This window comes from Sinocyclocheilus grahami, unplaced genomic scaffold, assembly GCF_001515645.1.
Source record: "Sinocyclocheilus grahami isolate Dianchi unplaced genomic scaffold, SAMN03320097.WGS_v1.1 scaffold557.1, whole genome shotgun sequence".
Lineage (NCBI taxonomy): Eukaryota > Metazoa > Chordata > Actinopteri > Cypriniformes > Cyprinidae > Sinocyclocheilus > Sinocyclocheilus grahami.
This window is the reverse complement of record NW_015505736.1, coordinates 226,455-235,848: the sequence shown is the minus strand read 5'-3', so window position 1 is coordinate 235,848 and position 9,394 is coordinate 226,455.

Here is a 9,394-nt window from a genome sequence, read left to right as displayed (position 1 = left end):
GTCTCCTAATAAAACACAATATGTGTTGGACTTGAAGCAGCACTGCATAGACTGTTCTGTGTGTGACATCAAAGTACCACGAGAGCGATTAGACAGCATTTGTTTTTTAAAAATGTTGGATGTCAAATAGGTCTTGCTGTTTTGCTTTTTTGTTAAAGCAGTGTTGCTGTTGTAAAGTTGTACAGCTACAGTTGTGTTGCTGGGTTTTAAAGCAGGTTTGATTTTTTTTTTTCTTCCTTATCACTCTGTATTTATAGGATTTCACTGTCCACTCTGTTCAAATGTGGACAAATGCTTACACACAGATGTGTGCACACACACACTGTCAGAGCTGTGTGAGATCACTACCATCCTGCTCTTGTGGGGGTGGGTAGGGGTGTTAATTTTTTCCCCCATAGGTTTTTAACATTCTAAAAGCTCTTTATTCCAAAGATACTACAAGCTAGTAGGTGTAATGTATTCTAAGTTGCATCAGAAGTATTGCAAGTATTACGTACAACAATTAAACAGTGCATTGACGTAAAAAAGGAAATTTACTTTTGGTACTTAAGTACTTCTAAAAGCAAGTACTTCTGTACTTTTACTTAAGTCTTTACAACTTTTACTTGTAATGGAGTAATATTTGACCAGCAGTATCTGTACTTTCCCTCAAGTAATAGAGTTAAGTACTTCGCCTCTGCCCAGAACAAACTAGCAACAACATAGATACACACTACCACCACGGTGACAAGTTGGCAGTGATAAAAGCAACTCAAATTTTCTTCAAAAAGTCTAATTTGGATCTCTTATATAATATATACACACACATACAAATGGATGTCTCAACAAATGCTCATGGTAACACAGTGATATACAACGTAGCTGAAGGATAAACATCCAATATGTTGCACAATAAATAATATTGTTTGTATATCACATTTATTTATAAAGCCCATCTGAATTTATATATTGTTTTTGTTCATTTTTCATGAAAGTTCCTTAACCATAAAACCCCAATGTGGGTCTAAATTTGAAGTAAAGTTAACTGTCATTAAACTGCTCTGCTTTATTCCAGTAAAACTGTAAGTTTTCTTTTAATACTGACTGAATTTTATTTCTTCATCTACAGAAATTGCCTGTGAGGGGGAACAACTCATCAATGTTAAAATTTTATTTGGACATCCAGGTATTGATTCACCTTATAAACCTGGACATATTTTACTTTTCCGCTGCACTGATAGTAACCTGAAGCTTAACGGACATCGAGCAATTGAATGCCTGTCAAATGGAAAATGGGATCACCTATATCCGAAATGTGGAGGTATGAAGCAATAATATATTTGCGTTAAACATTTTTACAAAATGTTGAGATATACATTATGTATAATGTAAAAAATATATATATTATATTCTTGATACAAAAAAAGTGAAAAAAGTCAAATCAAAAAGGTATTGACAACGTTAACATCTACATCTAACATCTGTTTTAACATTCATTACATAATACATCAAACATTCACAACATGAACCCTGTCCCAAACTGGTAATGACTTTTTTAATGATTTTGTTTGCTGTCTTTCTTAATTTGTTAGTGAGCTGATTGACAGCTGAGTCTCCACTATACAGCAAAAAATAAAAATATAACAAGCTGGTATAGTTGGGTATTAACCAGTCATTGTGGCGTTTGCACAAAATGAATCTGCAAAGCTACAGTACTGTTAAAATTGTAGGCACTTGTGTAAAATGCTGTAAAACGAGGATGATGTCAAAAAATTGTCAAAAAATAATTATATTTATCAATTAACTTCTATTAACTAAATTAAATCAGCATTTGGTGTGACCATCCAACCCAGTCTAACGGCATTTCGTGACATAGTCATGGAATTTTAATCTGTTGATTCATGTTCATGGACACGAATTTCCCTTTTTTTTCGTGCCACTCAGCACGGCTTTCAGTGTAATGTATTTCAATAGTGATTGTCTTGGTGCAGGGTACCCCTTCAGTGCTTAAATCATCGCATTTGTAAAAATAGAAATGATTTTACATTTATTATTTTGGAGCACCTAAAGCCGGGGTCAAACTACAGGGTTGAAAGACTAGCTGAATCACTGTGTTGCTCACACTACGCAACAAGATTTGTTCTCATCTGTTGTTGTCTTGTCATAGCTGTGCGCACACTACACAACACAATGCTAACGAGGTGTACACACTACAAAACATCCAGTGAAGAGACATTCCCGACCATCAGCGAAAATACGTTTGCTCACATAACCTCACGAGAAATTACAGCGATTATAGGCCATTTCTTCAAGCATGGACGATCAACTGGCCCTTCAATTGGTCTGTGCAGTTATTTTATCCGAAAGAAAGAAGAAACCCCGACAAAAGAGAATATGGCAGAAACAATGGCTTGGAAGACATGAACAACAAGGACTGTCAGTACTGCAGAAAGAGTTGAAGGTAATTAATAGTACAATGAAACGTGGTATTATATACACAATCTATGCATTTGTTAAATTTATTTCTAGTTAGTTTATTGGATTCATTTGTAGGTTTTCGTGTCTGTTCATAAAGATGCATGATAAGAGTGTTTATACCATCTGCACTGTGATTGGCTGGATTACTTCCACCTTGTCATTGTGTCACTCACATTACGCGATCACGTGGCGATAATATCAAACAGGATTGAAAATATCATAGCGGCAACAATACTACAGCGAGAATAAAAGGTACGCCTTCTTTCTTTGCGTGAACATTTGGATGGCGTTATGCAAATCTTCCCACATCGTGACGTAGGTATGTGGGGGCGTGTTAGAACGAGCCGTTTTAGGTAGGTGTGGTTAACTCTTAACTTTTATAAAGAATATCTCTTTGGATTTGAGACTTTAGTCTTTGCAATATTACAGATCTTCTTTATGCACCAAGAGCTTGTAACACTCCAAAGAGAAAGCAAAAATTGAAATCGTATCATATGACCCCTTTAACGAGTTTTTGTCGCAGACTGTGGAAATCTGTCTGGGACAGGAAAATCCAGACAAAAATCCTGTAGTGTGAGCCTATATAGATTGTTTATATAATACCATGTTTCATTGTATACAATATATAGTATATCATATTTATAATATTTATATTATAATATATAATCAGTGTTGGGGAAAGTTACTATTAAAAGTAGTGCATTACAATATTGCATTACTCCATAAAAAAAGTAACTAATTACGTTACTTAGTTACTTTTTATAGAAAGTAATGCGTTACCTTACTTTTACGCTACTTTTTAAATCTGGACAGGGCTTGCTTGTTTGTTTTTAATGTGAGTGAGATAATGCATATTCATATTTATTTTAGAACTACAGTGACAACTCTCCTGTCCCCATGTTGAGAGAAATCAGAAGATGTTAATCAATAAATTGAAAAAAAAAGTAACTTGCGTTACTTATTTGAAAAAGTAACTCAGATATTCTCTTGTAAATTAAAAAGTAATGCGTTACTTTACTAGTTACTTGAAAAAAGTAACTTGCATTACTTGTAATATATTACCCCCAACACTGTATATAATATTATAATATTTAATATAGTATACTTTTCTGGTACGCAAAACAAGTACTTTAAAGGAATTCCTTAGCGTATTGCCGTTACTGTGGCAGCTAACAACAGCACAGTTTAACCCTCCGCACATATTTATATTTAGTTATATTGAAAAAGTTTCTATTCAGTCTATCTTTTTTTACCCTCTTTTAACATGGATTTCTATGGAGACCGGAACATGAGAGCACCCAAACGGAAGTTAGAATCCATCATCGGTTACTCGGGAAAAAGGTCTATGGCTACATTCACACTGCAGGCAAATAAGGCTATGTTCACACTGCAGGCAAATGTGTCCCAAATCTGATTTTTCTTGCTCACATGTGATCTGTTTTTGTCATGACAGTGTGAACAGCACAAACCGCATGGAATCTGATCTTTTCAATTCTGATTTGTGCCACTTCCATATGTGGTACTAAATCCGATCCAGATGTTTTGCAATGCGACCGCAGTGTGAATGGTCATGTCAGATTTCATGCGGCTTTTACGTCACTCTAGATCGACATTCATCATAATTCCGCGCTGACGGGAGACACTTCCAAGATTTTACATACCCAAAGTTATCAAGACAGTAGCGAAAGGTAATCAGTGGAAGTACAGTGATGTGTCAGAACTCATGTGCATTACAGTGACAACTCTACAAGCAAAACATGAGGGCTCGCATCATAAAAGTTTCAAACTCTGCTTTCTTTTGTCACATACTTGTCTTTATTTTTTTCATATTGCCTGTGCATAATTTCACTGGCTTCTGCAGCGGATCACACTATAAATAAACGCATAATCGCTTACTTGATATCCTCCACATTTTCCACGCGGAATTGGGCTACTGTTTCCTCTGTTGCCGCGGGATGTTTTTTAACTTTGTGGGTTGACGCAACCCCATTAATGCGATGTTTACCTCCCTGAACATGATTGGGCTAGTTTTGAGAAAGAATTGGGCAGATTTTGTTGTGAAAATCTGGAAACCCTGTTCGTATCATTCTTTTGCGCATCAGTTCAGAACCATGATCTGTCACACTGGAAATCTGATATTAGGCTTGTTTGAGATGAGCAAAATCTGCGCAGAACGGATCACCGCGAGATGCATGCCGGTTAGAAAGGTGTCCGAGTTACGTCCGACTTGCTCTGATGTCATGCTGACGTGTGCCAAAAAACTCTCGCAACAGCGAGGCGGCTGTGTCGGATTGTGCAGTTGCTCTCCACCGACTGCGCTGATCAAAAGCATGATGGGAAACGACTGGCTGATAAATACGCCTTTCGTATGGAATTAAATAGCAAGCACTTTGAGTGTCTTGTTCATCATATTTATTTTTATATAAAGGCAACAGAACTGAAATTATATCATGTTTATTAGCAACACAGCATGTATGTGTGAATTACACGATATTTGATCTCGTTGGTATCTGTTCACTTCGAAAGGTCAGAACTGTCCGTCTTGACTGCGCTTATTTCACTCCTCCCCTCACTGCAGCCGCCTACTCTCGCCTACATTTCAGGCGAGGCGAGGCGCATCTCAAACAAGCCTAATGTCTTCAGGATCATTAGAAAATCACAGCTAGGTTTGTTTGATTAGGGTTGGAGCTAAACTCTGCAGGAAAGTGGATCTCGCTAGCCAGATTTGAGGATCACTGCTATATGGGGATCAGCTGAGAGTCAGCTGATGCCAGCTTGACTAACCTGCCAGAACTAACGCTACGCTTGAAACGAATGCTTAGTTTGTATCTCATTATTGTTAATAATAATTTTAAAAGGCTATACAATAAAACATACGATGACAAATTCACTTATATTAAACTTTGAACTTTTATTAACAACATGAATAAGGAAAATGTGTTTTACTCACATTGTAACACAAATAAATAAACGGTCTTTGGATTTACCCTTTCTTAAAAACTTTTTAAAGATGTGTTACAACCCACCCCACCCCTGTCAGTCATTGTTTAGCTAGCTGTATTAGCTTAATGGTTTGAAATTTTGAAGGTGAAAAATGCATCACATTTTGCCTGAGAAACTACAATTTTAATCTAATATAAGTTAAACAATTAAATCAGCAATAGTTTATGTACTACACAAAATATAGTTTTGGTCAAAAAAATTACATTCTTACCTCAAAATCATTTTTTTTCTCTATAAAATTAGCATATGCCTATTTCCAGCCTTGTGGATCTGGGAGGATAACACTGCGTGTTTCAAGGCACTTCAGGGGACCTTTAACACTTTTCGTTACTTTCATTTAGTTCAAACGGTGACAGTGTGAAATAAAACTGCAAGTTTAGAACACAAAACTACAATTTACAGTTCTAAACTGTCTAGTCATGTATTTTAAAGTGCCCCTATTATGCCAAATATTACCTTTCATGCAATGTGTTATGTAGCTGTATGTGAACATAAACTATATGCAAAGTTGTGAAGCCGACAGTGCACGATAAATAAAGTTCCCTTTCAAGGGAACTTCGAACTGCGTCCTCTAGGGGTCGCTATAGGGAACAACTTCAGTGTGACCGGTGTCTGAAGCATGTATCTAAAATCGACAATAACATTGGCCGGCGACAGCCTATGACATAACTACCGGTGCGACTATAGTATAAATAGGCATCGGGAGAACATGTCATCCTCTTCTTCGTCTTCAAACTGACTGTTTGTTTATGTTAGCGTTAAACTAAACACGACTAGGAGTGCATGTTTCTCACCAGAGGCTTTGCTCTGATACCTGCAGTTTCAAACGGCTCGCATGCTGTGTGTGTGTGTGTGTGGTGAAGAGCAAGCGCGATCAGCTCTCGAGGGAGTTGGATGCGCTCTGCATTAATTGCTTATTTCTTGTGAGGGATAAGAATGAATTGAACACGCTCATCTCACGAGGAGTCGGCCTGTGCTCATTGTGATGCATTCGTGGGACTACTGAGGGGGATGTGAGTATTCCACCATTTACCCAAGTTTGTAGATAGCGTTTGCATGAGTGTGTTCGCCTCTTGCGGGAAAAGCGACGCATTCGTGGCAGTGGTTTTCATTCTCGCTTGATTTCCGGGGTAATCTAGTGTGTGGGCGGAGTGTGTTTAGCTCCCGTGGAAGCTGAATGCATGCTGCGCGTTGCGGTTGTGGTGAGAATTGTCTGCCCATTGCCCGCGATTCGCGGTTGATAGGCAGCACTTGGAAAGGACCTGACGTGAACATTTTTCCCTATCAGTAATTTCTTTCTGTTTATATAGGAATTGTATAGTGTGAATATCTTTCTGCAGTAGTTGGACAGATGATTTATATCATGTCCTTATCAGATAACCACATTATACTGCACTCCAGGAGCCCATTTTTGGAACCTTTACTTTCATTCAGGGTTGTATGACTCTCTGTGCTCAAGTGTTGGCTTCCTTGATGTTTGGCCCTGAACTGAGCTGGCACTCCTGTACTCACAGTTGGGTGTGGTAGAATATCATGTTCTCTGGGGCTAGAGGCAAGACGGGGGGAGGTGATCCGGACGAGGCGTTCCCAACAACTTTGTCCAAACCAGAGTAAACCTAAACATCTACTCACCTCCATCTGAGATATTAACATCTGCTCTCATCTTCCTCCCCTTAATTCCCCTAAAGCCACCCACCTGACCGAGGTTAGGTAGGAGCCTCCTGTGCTTGCATTGCAGTCTCTCATGCTGGACCTATGATATTTTGGCTAGTTTCTATGTCTTCTAGAACTACCTACTGAGGGTCTGGACCCAAGTGCTCTTTGGACTTCGCCTTCAGATTATATCCGTGAGCCTGAGTAATGCGTGGGAGCTGGTTGGTGAGTACGATTCATTTAATCTACTCTACTGCTAGTTTTATGTGATTTCATAAACTAGCTTTTCTCCGCAGCGCTACTTGGACCCGTCTTTGTTTTTATGACTTTGTTTTAGGGTTAGGACCTCTATGAGCACCTCCCCTGCTAAAGTCGGAGCCTCTCGCTGTTTACTGATTGTGGTGATGGTAGCTCACCCGTTGGTACTGGATTCAGGCTGGATGATAGCCCTACATCTTCGGCTTCATGCTTACTGGACCATGCAGCCAAGTCGCTGGGCTTCTGCGAGAGCCTACTTAGCCATCAGGTCCCCAGTATAACACTGCAACCTCAGGACCCGCGGGCCCTCCATTCAGGTTGAGAATTTTTTCAGAGTATAATGCATCGTGACATGCTCCCTGATGTCCTGGCTGGGTGTTTGCTTTCGAGAAGCTGCCCCGGATGAGTAGCCAGGATGCGCTACTCATGTCTCGCCCCGAGGGGTCTCCTGAGATTTGAGTCATCCTCAGCCATCATGCATGTTCTCTGAGCTAGAGCTCCTCTCACTGAGGCGTTAAGTAGCTTAGCACTCCTTAAACTCCACTCTGCAGTTCGATATACAGTCAGGCCCATGGAACTTCCCTGTCACACTGCCCTTATTGTCGAACCAGTCAATCACTCCTCCGCGGAGTGGGCTTGAGTATATTGCATTCCCTGAGGTACGAGTGACATGTGTTTCTGCGGAAACACTTCCGGAGTGCTTCGGCTCTGAGGAGCAGTAGCTCTTTATGCACGAATGGGTTATTAGGTCCCGTTGTTTCTACAGGTTCTCTTAAGGTCTGGTTAAATGGGGCCCATGCTCTCTATCGAGATAGAGAGCATAAGACTGCGTTCAGCTGCATCAGTTGATGGTCTCTTATTGGGCCCTGCTAGACTGCCCCTTCTAATCTAGCGCTGCCTTCTGGTCGAGCTGAGAAGTGCTCCACTCACTGCAAGGGTTAGCTATGAGCCTATCACTCAAAGTTTGTGCTTTGAGGACCCGCCTCAGCTTGAGAGCCGAGAGTGCTGCTCCCGAAAACTTTATATCTAACAATACCGAGTTGTGAGGCCCGTCCCTGTCGCCTCCTTGGTCAGTTGGCTCTATGTTGGGATCCTGTTTTTCCCTGTTGAAATGTGTGATCCCCTTTTAAACTGGATCCCATTTCTGATGTCCCATTTGTGGTCAATCTGCTCCCCGGACATGGCCATTGAGCAGCCGTCTCAGGTTGTTAGGCTCCCTTTTCTGCCTCCCTGTTTAGGCTGCTCTCTTTGTTGGTTGAGCTTAGTAGTGCTCCCCTCACCTTAGAGGGTTACCTTTGAGCACACCACACCCAGTTCCTTTCCTATTTTGAGAGTTGGGCCTCCACTCTATAGAGCTCCGATGGGCAGTCATGCCAGGTTGTTGGGCCACCTTCTGGCCACCTGATATGCTGCTCTTAATATTAAGCTTGAAGTGCTGCCCTCACTCTAGAGGGTTATCTATGAGCAAATCGAGCATTTGTGTCCCCCTCTTGAGAGCTGGGTGCTACGCTCCTTCAAGTTATGTATGAGCATAATGCTCCGGAGCCTGTCCTATGACTATTATGGTTGAGTTGGCAATGCTCCCCTCATATGGAGGGTTTTTCTATGAGGTACGCCATTTTCAATTCACATGCGCTCTGAGTAAGCGGACTTCCACTGAATTAAGTAACTGCTCCCTGAGCGTGCTACAGTCACATAGGGTTTCTAGGCCTGTCTAAGAAACAGCCTCTGTGACCCCTTAGTAACAGTGTTTCTAGAATCCATGTTATGGTAAGTGCACACGCTGAGCTTCTGTGCACTTTCTAAAACCCACATTGTGATAAGTGTGCACACTAAGCATTCTGCACACTTTTCTAAAATCATGTATGGTATGGGTTACATGCTGCCAGCCTTGTTCTCTTTCGCCGAGTTGGCTCAGGCCCCGGTTTTCACCTTGGGCCCCACTGTACTTTTGTATCCTTGGAGATACCTTCCTGAGCAGGGTGTTTGCTACCAAGGTCGAGTCAGTTCCTTTGGGCAAGCT